An 11,934-nucleotide genomic window follows, 5' to 3' on the forward strand; every position below is an offset into this window, starting at 1 on the left:
GTTTACTCTTATGTATTTGTAACTTGGATTTGAGCACAACTTCAGTTTTTGTTTTTGGTTTTTTAAGTTCAAATGCAAATTGGTTTGGGAGAAAAACTCTCCAGAAGGGCTTGGGTACTAAAACCTGCTGGTGTTTCACCTAAATTTCCCCTTTTTTACAGTTAATGTATATCCATCTCCTAATTTCTGTGTGCTTTGCCTCTTATGGTTCACATCTGTATGCTCCTTTGGATGGCACCCTTTGGGTTAACAGAGCTATTTTATTTATGTTTTCATAGACTGAGAGTCAAAGTGTCTATGTTCCCAACTAGATGGATTGTAGCCTATGACTGTCTGGTGCAGAAGTAGAAAAGCTCTGCTCACTTGCTTTGAGGCATCACCAATTCAAAAGCATAATTTATACCCTCAAGTGTAGGAACACAAGAGAAGGCTGGAGCTAGGTCTATGCCTGAGTTGTAGGTTTAGGGGTCTTTTTTCTCTTTCCTGTCCTATTTCTCCAACTTGTTTAGCTTGTTTCTCTTGGAGAGTACTTGCTTTTGCTTACAGATCCTCATCTCAAGGTCTTCTGCTAAGGAACATGCTTTAAGCCACTTAGCTTTCTCTTGAAGTTTTCTCAAGTGCTCCAGTGGTATGGGCTATGTATGGCAATAGAAATTTAAATGCAAATGTGTGTGGTAGAGTAAATTTGGGATTATAGTTTATTAAGGAAGACTTCTTTACCTCAACCTTAAGCCAAAACTGAGAAAGGCAAGCTTTTCGTTATTCTTAATAGTTGACAGATTTCCCAACTCATACTTCTTTTTTTTGAGTCTTTCACTGCAGCCTTCATTTTTTTTCCTGTTTTTATTTTTTTTTTAATTTCTTTTCAGTGTTCCAGAATTCATTGTTTATGTACCACACTCAGTGTTCCATGCAATACGTGCCCTTCATTATACGCACCACCAGGCTCACCCAACCTCCCACCCCACCCCTCCAAAACCCTCAGATTGTTTTTCAGAGTCCATAGTCTCTCATGGTTCGTCTCCCCCTCCGATTTCCCCAAACTCCTTTCTCTTCTCTACTTTCAACAAGAATACAGGTCTTCTAGGACATTGAGTGCATATGGGAGGTCATCACTTTTGACCCTCATCTTGCCCTGACCCAACCCAAACCCTCTCTCCTGTTTCTGTGAAGCCAGTAAACTCAAACTTTGAAATTACTGACTTTATTACTAAATTAGGTAGATTATTTTGAATTATCATAACCTAAGCTCATGATATATGTGTGTCTTTGTGTGCATACATTTAAAAAAAATAACTGGGTGTTCAGCTTGACCTGTTGAGGGTGAAAGTGGCACATATTATAGAAACTACTAGATAACACATGAATTAGCCATATGGCACAATGTTTTGGGAGACAGTGAAAGTGCACTACAACAAAGGATACTGTGATCAAATAAACTTAGGGAATTCAGTTGCTTTACTATTGGATTTTTCTCTCTCATTCTTGAATTGTGTGTTCCATCTACTAGCTTTTGGTACTGAAATGTGATGATTACACCTCCCTATGGCTGTGCCGTCATATACTATTATCTACTGCTATTTCTATTTTCTTGGCAAGACATCCCCCTTCTGATAATGTACTTGGTCGCATTCCTGTTCCTACTTTAGGAACTGTCCCTTCTCTCCCCTAAATTACTGATTCTCCTCACTATACAGGATTATTCCTATCACCATAAAAACACTATTTCTCCCTTCAGAAAGCAAAAAATCTTTCTCCTTTCTACCTAATTCCTCCAACTATTGACCCTTTTCTCTCTTTATGCCAAATATTTCCCTATACTCTGCCCATTTTTCTGTTCCCTTAACCAGACTTTACCACTCATACTAAGCGTTTACCAAATCTATGATCATTGCTAAATCTAATGATCAGTTTTCAGTTCTTACTATACTTCATATATTTAACTACTTTGTTTTTCCTCAAGCATTTTCTTTCTGTTGATCACAGAATTAACAAAATCCTCTTTGTTCTTTCTTTCCTACTTGTCTGATCATTGCTTGTTCAATCTCCTTACCACTTCATATCTTCTAAAACATGGAGCCTCCAGGGCTCTTTTGAATTTCTTTTCTTTGTTTCATGTCCCCTTTGGTTTCCTCTAACTTTTGACCTTAAAATACCGTCTATATACTAACGAATACCAACTTCATCTCTCTCTTCTACTCCAGATTGATATGGATGCCTGCCTACTCACATTCCCTATTAGATTTCTATTACATATCTCAAGTAAATGGGAAAAATAAGGACCTAATCTTGTTCACATCAAACAGCTCCTTCTGCAGTCCACTCTGTTTCAGTAAATGAAATCTATCCCTCCAGTTACAGAAAAGAAGTACATTATTTATCTTTGACTATTTTTCACATCCTCCTTGAATACATCACCAAATTCTAGTGGCTTTACTTTTAAAAAATAAAACACTTCTCAGCACTTGCGCAGCTGCTATGTGGTCCAAGCCACCATAATCTTTTGCCTAGATTAATGCAGGTGCCCCCTAACTTGTCTCTCTGCTTCTGCCCTTTGTCCCTCATTAGCTTGTTCTCTAGCTGGAGTGATCCTGTCAAAATGAGTCAAGTTCTATTGCTCCTTTGCTTAAAATTGGTCAAGGGCCTTCTGTTTTCACTCAGATTAAACTCCAAATTTGTTGCCATAACCAAGTAAGCTCTATAGGTGCTGGATTCCATTACCAATCTGATCTTACCTCCTTCGTTCTCCCCAACCATTCTAATTCAGGGATATTAACCTTCTCTCTGCTTCTTCAAAATATCAATCATGTTTGCACCTCAGGGCCTTTGCATTGGTTTTCTGGCCAAATGTTCTTACTCTATTTTATTATTTTTTTGATGCAGTTGTAAATGGGGTTGTTTCCTTAATTTCTTTTTTGATAGTTTATTATTAGTATACAGACACAGAACAGATATTTGTGTGTTAATTTTTGTATCCTACAATTTTGCTTAATTTATTTATTCTTTTTTTTACCAATTTATTTATTTTCAGAAAAACAGTATTCATTATTTTTTCACCACACCCAGTGCTATTCTAACAGGTATTCAGTGGGTTCTTAAGGATATGGATATATATATCCATATATATCCATATATATATATATATAATTTGCAAATAAGGATATATATATATATATATAAAATTTGCAAATAGGGATATGTATATATATAGTGGGTTTTTAAGGATATATATATATATAGATAGATAGATATATAATTTGCAAATAGTGACAGTTTTACTTCTTCCTTTCCAATTTGGACACTTTTTTTGTAATAGAATTCATTTTTAAAAATTTTTATGGTGTTCAGTTAGCCACAGTATAGCAGTATAGTACATAATTAGTTTTTGTTGTAGTGTTCAATGATTCATTAGTTAATATAACACCCAGTGCTCACGACTGCACATGCCCTCCTCAATATTCACCATCCTATTACCCCCCCTCCCATCCTCCCCTCTGAAGCTCCCAGATGGTTTTTCTAGGGTTCATAGTCTCTCATGATTCATTGCCTCTCTGATTTCTGCCCCATTGCATTTCCCTCCCTTCCCCTATAGCAACAATGTTCACAACAGCCCAACTGTGGAAGAAGCTGAGATGCCCTTCAACAGATGAATAGATAAAGAAGATGTGGTACATATACACAGTGGAATATTACTCAGCCATCAGAGATGATGAATACCCACCATTTGCATTAACATGGATGGAACTGGAGGGTATTATGTTAAATGAAGTAAGCCAGGCAGAGAAAGACAATTACCATATGGTTTCGCCAATTTGGACATTTTAAAAATTTTTTCTGGCCTAATTGCTCTGGCTCAGACCTTCAACACTATGTTGGAAAAAAGTAGCAATAGTGGCATCCTGGTATTTTTTCTAATCTTAGAGAAAACTAACAAAAATGTTGCCCATCACTGCACATCAATATAAAAAAGCTTGTTTAACTTATCAAAACCTATTGATTGCCAAAGTATGCCTTTATGTTAATTTTGTTCATATTTATTGAGCTGAATCCATGGAATTTATTTTTATCTTAATTTATGGTCTTCATATAAATTTTTAATTTTGTGATATCTTTTTCTTTTTTTCCACAGATTTAATGTATTATTCATCAATGACATTTTTTGTCACTTTACACTTTTTCTGGTTATTTAAAAAAAGAAAAATTAAAAGGCAGAAACTGTTGGATTATTTATTTTAGATATTTCTTCCCTTTATGTTGGACTGCAAATTGAGTTTCCTCTTGCTTAGGCCTTTTCACAGCTAGGACTAAGAATACAAACATTTATGACTATAGAAGGAAGACAACTTTAATGTGTAGCTTCTTGAAGGGGGGAAAAAAAGAAAAATTTTGATCCCATGTGCCCATCTCAAGACATTCTGATTGCAGATCTGAGGTTCTGGATTCCAGATTTTCCAATGCTAATGTAAACAATTGGCACACACACTTTAAGATGAATGTAATTATTCCTCTTGCTGGTCACCACCATTTCTTTCTATTCCTCTTTCTTTGTATGAATTTATTGAAAAGAAAAATTATAATGACTATTTTCAGTTTAAAATTCAATAAATCTTGTTTTTTCAAGAAAAAGAAGCTCAGTTTTTCATAATTGTGTATGGTGTTATCTGTGAGTTTGTCATATTATGGCCTTTATTGTGTTGTTTCCCTTGTGCCCATTTTGAGCTTTTATCATAAAAAGATGTTGAATTTTATTAGATGCTTTTTCTGTACATATTGAGACAACTAGGATTTTTATCCTTCATTTTGTTAATGTGGTTCATGGTGTTGATTAATTTATGCGTGTTGAACCATTTCTGCACCCATGGAATAAATCCCACTGGGTCATGGTATATCATCTTTTTATTAAGTTGTTTTGATAATATATTGCTGAGGATTCTTACATCTATATTCATTAGCGATTTTGGCCTATATCTTACTTTGCTTGTGGCATCCTTTTTAGGTTTTAGGATCACAGTAATGCAGTCCTCATACATGATTTTGGAAGTGTTCCTCTTCCATTCCCATGGAAAATTTAAAAAAAATATATTAATTCTTCTTTGAATGACTGATAAAATTCACAAGTGAAACCTTGTGGGCCTGGAGTTTTGTTTGTTGGGGAGTTTTGTTCACTGATTGAATTTCCTTACTGGAAAACAGTCTGTTCAGATTTTTATTTATTTCTTCATTATTCAGTCTTGGTAGTATATAGGTTTCTAGGAATTTTTCTTTTGTGAGTTTTCCAATATGGTACATGATTCTTCATAGTGATCTCTTACGATTCTTTGGTATCAGTTTGTTTTTTTTTTTTAAAGATTTTATTTATTTATTTGATAGAGATCACAAGTAGGCAGAGAGGCAGGCAGAGAGAGGAGGAAGCAGGCTCCCTGCTGAGCACAGAGCCGGATGCGGGACTCAATCCCATCACCCTGGGACATGACCTGAGCCAAAGGCAGAGGCTTTAACACACTGAGCCGCCCAGGTGCCCCTCCTTGGTATCAGTTTTAACATCTTTCTTTCATTTCTTGTTTTTGAGTCCTCTTTTTTCTTGATGAGTCCAGCTAAAGATTTATAAACTTTATGTATCTTGAAATACACTGCTCCTAATTTCACTAATTTTTTTTAGTCTGTATCTTATTTATTTTTGCTCTGATCTTTATTTTCTCCCTTCTATTAATTTGGGCTTTATTTCTTTTGTTTTCTAGTTCCTCGAGACTGGGCATTTCAGCCTGTTACTTTTCTATCGTGGCCCAGGGGAGGTAACCAGCTAAAAATTTATTTTTGTTACAATCCTGTCATCCATGAGGATAGGCCCCACCTGTTATCAGAGCTAGGCAGTTGAGGCATTCTCTCTTGGGTAGCAGCCACAAAACTCAGGGAGGGAACCAGGTGAGTATAGAAGGTGCTTCCTGGGAGATACTTGTAAGCTGGAGCCAGGCAAAGGGTGAGTGTAAAAATGACATTCACATGCCTCCATTTTGAAGTATATTTTATAGGCTTCTAAATATGTGTTAAATTAGGATATCTTCCCCTCAAACCAATAGTTTACAATAAGCTTCTTTTACAAAAAGTCTGAGTGCTTTTCAGTCAGCTACCTCTACTAGGTGACTCCATGTGTGTGAGCACTTCAAGAAAATAGTTTCTCAGTTTCCGATCGCCTTGTGGGTCTTTTGGATGGAAGCCAGAAGTTGGCTTTCAAGCTAGATGTTTGGGGGACTTGTCTCTCAGGGGCAGTCTTACAAACTGTGCCAGATGTGGAGTTCAAACCCTTACCTCCTAGGGAACAGCAGGGTTTTGAATCCGCTCCCAGCTATGTGTTGTGGTGCTGGTGGTGGGGTTTGTGGTGAGATTGTCTTAAGCCTCTCTGATTTGGGTTTTTTCTTCCTTTATTCCATATGTAAAAGTCACTCAGCTAGTGGGATTTTATCAGAGGAGATTGTTGCATATGTAGCTATAGATTCTGCGTATCTCTTGGAGAGGTGAGTTTGAGATTCTCCTAGCTGCCGTCTTGAACTGGAACAGTATTTTTTTTCTTTCAGCTCTTACTGTTCTCTAATCTACTATATCTTATTTATCTTTATTTCTGTTTTCCACCTTCAGATCTACAACTGTGGCGATTGTCTGTTTTATCAGCTCTTTTCTCTCTAGCACATACACCAGTACTTGAAGTATATGTGCTCAATGAATTTGTCATAAACAGGTGATTAAATAAATAAAGCATAGAAACCTCTTTTGTATTGAAGTGATCTGTAAAGGACAAATATTAGAAAATGATTAGACAAGAAGTACCTTGTGTTCTTTTTCATTGAATTCACTATATTTTTACTTTATTATTTTGTATCTTTTATAGTCATAAACCTGAGTTGCTAAGGGCAGGCTCTGCCAGCAAGAGCATTCACAGGAGATGACTCTGTAGGTTATCAGAACACAAATTCTGGCGCCACCACTTACCTGTAATTTTTGTCCAGTTACTATCTTATTTAAATATTCGTTTTAAACTATGAAAATAAAGAAATAAAGTAGCACCTACTTTAATTAAATATTGTAAAGATTTAGTAAGATAATCTCTAAGATAATTAAAATGAAGTAGCGAATAACTGGGAACTGCTGCTACTTTTGCTATTAACATTATTATCTGACAGGCTAAAACCTGGATACAGCCTTTTCTGGTAATGGAGTTCTATAGGATAGAGAAATATATGCCATCTGCTTCAGTAAATTAAGAAATTTATTAGAAGATAATTTGCATGACTAGTATTAAATAGATAGTATTAAATAGAAAAGTATCACTTGGAGCATTCGCTATAAAAGTTAAGAATTTTGCACAAAACTAGAGCAAATAATTTCTAGGGCACAAGAATAAGTCATCCACTTTCCCTCAGATTCAGTTTTTCAAAATAACCTTCCTTGGCATGTCTGGAAGATTTCTGTGAGGCTTTCAGCCCTAAAATTTCTCTTCCAGGATTATTACACCATTTCCCTATCATCTTCAGCAGTCCAATGCATGGTAGAGTTGGTAAGAAGTAAGAAATCTTTTTTGGTTCTAAAAAGCTTTGGCCTCATAGTTAAAACTTGAACACTGTTGAAACTAAGCATGGTCAATTTAAATGAATTCTAATTTTTAAAAAATATCAGCTTTCTTTTTCTTTCTTTCTTTTCTTTCTTTTTTTTTTCTTTCCACATAGACTGCTTGTTTATTAGCACTGGTGTTGCAACATAATGGTTTCCAGGGAAGATGCTGAGCTGCATGGAGGTGGGAGAGCACTGTGAGGCTCAAATGGGTGAGTGGTGGGCTCTTCTATTTCTTCCACTTGTTCTTGTTGTAGTCCCACTTGGCTGAGAAGCCCTGAATCGGGCTGACCTTCATGTCGAGCATCCTGTTGATCCGTTTGGCCACCCACTCCTCCTCAAAGGTGTGTAGAAAGGAGCCGTACACACAGTGCTTCTCCTAAATCAGAAGGAGAGCAGCAAAGCCAATGAAGAACATGGCGATGCCCACAACCGTCTTCCACTCATTCGTGCTCCTGTTCATTTCAGCAAAGCTCTTATTGAACTTCGTGCCGTTAGAGTTCAACTTTTTCATCAAAGGAGAGGCTGCTCCAGGGAGCCTTCTTCTCTTTCAAGGCCTTCCAGCTGTCAGAGAGGTTTTTAATGTGGACCACATTGGGCAGGGGATAGTCACACCAGTTGACATAACTCAGGAGAGCATAGTCTTCACTCTTCATGTTGCTTCCATGTGCTCCTACACACACTGAGGTGGAAATTGCTCACTTGTTTAGGTTAAACACTCCAGCAGCCAACATTCTGCTGCTGCCACCCTCTGCTTCCTGCCACGACTGCCCTCTGTAAATGTCTGCTTGCTTTTTGTGACTCTAATTTGTCTGAGCAGTGAGAGAGTGGCAATTTTCTCGATTTTCTATCATTGCTCTATTCCACTCCCAGGGAAGGCTGAATGTGAAATAGTATCACAATATCAATCCCATTTCTACATGTTCCACTTTCCTGGATAGTTCAGGGATTGTGGAGGTGGAGAAGAAGTTCAAGGTCCTGGATGGCCCCTTCAAGGAGCAGGCAGTTTTTCAGTATTGAGAGGTCTCATGAAATGAAACCCAGAGATGCCTCTTACCCTGTTTATCAGAGAAAACCATGTGCAAACACAAGGCAAGGGTGTGGAAATGTAGGAGAGGAGAAGCATCCCAGAAAGTGCTTCTGTATTCAGATAGATAGAATCCATCTCAGAACTGAGGGTTATGTGCCTGGAAAAGATAACACAAAATAAATTTTAATTTAGGAATAACAGTATACAAATGGAAGAACATAACCCAAGGGTGAAACTGAAGTGTGTCAGAGCACAATGGAAGTACTGAGAAACCAGGAAGATTTTATTAGGCCCCTTATATTATCACACTCCATCTTCAGTATCTGCTGTCCATGTCCTAGTGGATCTTAATGACCTTATACTTAAGGTGTGTTATTTCAGTTATCATTCTCTCTTCCTTCAGCCTTTGAGAAGTAAGATTATATAAAGCTATTTTTATAGCTCTAGTTCATATATTTTTAGAATAATTCTATTAAAAACAATTTATTGAGGGCCTACTGTATGCATTGCTCTAGAGTGGAATTAGATATAGGTCATTGCCTTCTAGTAGTATAAACTATAATGAGGGAATTGTGTCAAAAATAAAGATAAGAAGATAGACTGCAACAAATGCTATAAAATTTGAAAAAAATTATAACTTATAAAAAAAGAAAAGAGCTAAAGAAACGTATGAATACTGACAACCCAGGAGACTCTATGGTGACTTACAACATGGTTATTTATGTTATAAAATGGGGGTGGTGATTGTTCTGTACACATTGGGTGGTTGTGAGCACTCCATGAGATGACGTCCAAGTGTTGTGTCTGGACCAGAGGGAACAGTTAATCGATATTGGCATTTATTATTTTTTTTTCACAATTCTTATTTTGGAAGGCGTTGAAGGGTAGAACTTCCTTGGTTTTAAGAAAGACCTATTTTAGGGTTTTCCCTGTCTGTCCTTCAGTAACCCTTTGTATATGATTTCATTACAGCACTTCACATTATGGTCACTGTTCCTCTCTACTGGTTGAATGTGTTATTCTGAAGGAGCGAGATCATGCTCTATTCACTTTCCATTTCTAGAGTTTAGCACAGAGCTCGGTACACAATAATATTTGAATAAATGTTAAATGAAAGTTACTTAGCTCCTGTAATTATGTTCTGTTTTCATATAGAGTGAGCCACAGTGGCATAGCTTGCAACATGTCTCCAAATCTTATTGGCATAGTTGTTTTGCTGTCATCTGTGGCAGTGTTTCAGAGATTCAGATGTGTTTTCACACTTCATTTCACCCTGTGAACAATCCATCCTTTATTAGCTCACCATAAAGAAATAACTTTGGCATGCAGCTGTTCTCCATCAGTCTCCCATAGCCTACTCACTGAAGCTAAATCTCCGTGAATGTTGTCCTTCCTTCAAAGGCAGGCAAATCTCTGGAGCTTGGTTAGTGGCAGGGATAGAGGATAAGCAGCAATGCCAGAGATGGGAAATGTAAAGCAGGGGATTCCATTTCTGATCCTGGGGAGATACTCGAAAGCCTCAAGATTCTTGGCTTAAACAAGAAAGCGAGGCAATGTCCTCGTGCTCTTGCCACACTTAATCTTTCCTAAATGAGTGTACTTTGCTTGGAACTAATGTGTAAAATTGAAGAGGGTGGAGATGCTCTTCTTTCCAGATTGTTTTAATAAAATAACACACACATATATAAATGCTCTGTGCGGGGGGGGGGGAGCAATAGACAATGAAATGTAGTATTAGTAATAATCAACCAACTTACATAGTGGCTTGCGTCTGTTCCTAAGGAAGTATTGTTCCTTACTAATTGCTAGTTTTTCAGTTTTGCATTTTTGAGGTCCCCAGGGTTGTTCCTGCCTGTCTGTGAGGCATTGTTTGTGAGGTTTTGCAGGGCAGAGCAGTTGGTTCACTGGAGGTTGCTGCCCTGGTCACTGAGGTCTGGCCCTTCTGTATACTGCCCTATGTGCTATGGATCACTTGCCTCTCAGGAGACCAGCCGCTCATTGCTGGCTGAGCTCTCTGCGTGTCATACCGGACAGTAGTGTGTTACAGGACTGGAGCATTGGCTCCCTCTGTTTTGCCTTCTGCTTTTGGTAGAGGTTTCTTAAGGCAGCAGTTTGTGCCCTATGTTATTGTATACTTTCGTGAAACAGAAGAAACCAAAGTTCTGGAGACTGATTTAGGTTAAAAGGATCTTCCTGACTCTGAATCCCATTTCCCCCTTTTTGTTTATAAGACAAGCTATTTATATGGATTCTTCTCCACTTAAGGTGCAAAATTATGCCCAAGAATCCCTTACAGCCTATATCTCCCCTTCTCTACCCTCTAAAAAAATTATAAATGAACAGATCTTAAACCTCCAATGATGAGCTTTAGAAAGTTAAAGCTGTACTCTGGAACATCTAAAACAATTTTAAGTGTTTCCAGTTTTTTAATACTAGTTTCTAGTATTAAAAAGTGGTGTTTCATATAGTGATATTTATACCAAGGGATGAGAGGAAAGGCAATTAAAGAAATATGTTTATTGAACATGTTGGCCAAGTCTGCACTTTCAAGAATCTTCAGTGATGTTCGACTAACTTTCTGCCTGTACACAAGGTCAAGCAATGGTTTTTTATAGTTAATCATTTTTATTAATGGGTGCCAAGAGTGGGCCATGTGACAGAACTTGGCAAAGTTAATGATAAAGCTCATATCATATCTGTGTGTTCCTGCTGAACCAAAAACTTAATATGGTCTTTATATTGAGAATACTACATGTTTTACTTTTGATGTATAGGTACTGATCTTGTCTACTTGCCTTGACTAAAAAAAATGAGAAGATTTCATTTCCTTCTTCTGGTCCCCCAGATACTGTAGTGCATTCTATATAGTGTTTTGCTTACTAGAGCTTGACCTGGTTAATAAAGTGTCCTAGGAAAATAGAAAAACACTTTACTATTGACGGTATCCTGAATATATTGCATTTTTCTTAAAAGCTCTAAACTTATAGATCATATTCTTATTGAGAATGAAAAATGTTTTCTTAGGACTATGTCATCCTATCCAAAATGTTTAGAGGACATTAGTATTCCAGACTCGTGTGTGTTGCTATGTACAACAGCTGCACCTGGCAAATTTGCTGTTTTGGTGACATTGGCCATTTTGATGAGCCTGCAGAAAGGAAAAAAAAAAATCATGCCAAATAGAGTACAAACTCTTATACAAAATGTACTTCAGAATTATCAGTTTGACTTTGCAGTGTTTGCTTTCAGAGGAAAACAACAGCAATCAAAAGGAAAAAAATGGTGAGGTAGATAGACTGAAA

At 37.1% G+C, this 11,934-nt stretch overlaps 1 pseudogene; it reads right to left on the minus strand.

Annotated features, from left to right (window-relative positions):
* Positions 1-7,795: 7,795 nt before the first annotated feature.
* LOC122905556 lies at positions 7,796-8,336 on the minus strand (annotated as a pseudogene).
* Between the last annotated feature and the right edge of the window lie 3,598 nt (positions 8,337-11,934).

Source organism: Neovison vison, chromosome 4 (genome assembly GCF_020171115.1).
Source record: "Neovison vison isolate M4711 chromosome 4, ASM_NN_V1, whole genome shotgun sequence".
Classification (NCBI taxonomy): domain Eukaryota; kingdom Metazoa; phylum Chordata; class Mammalia; order Carnivora; family Mustelidae; genus Neogale; species Neogale vison.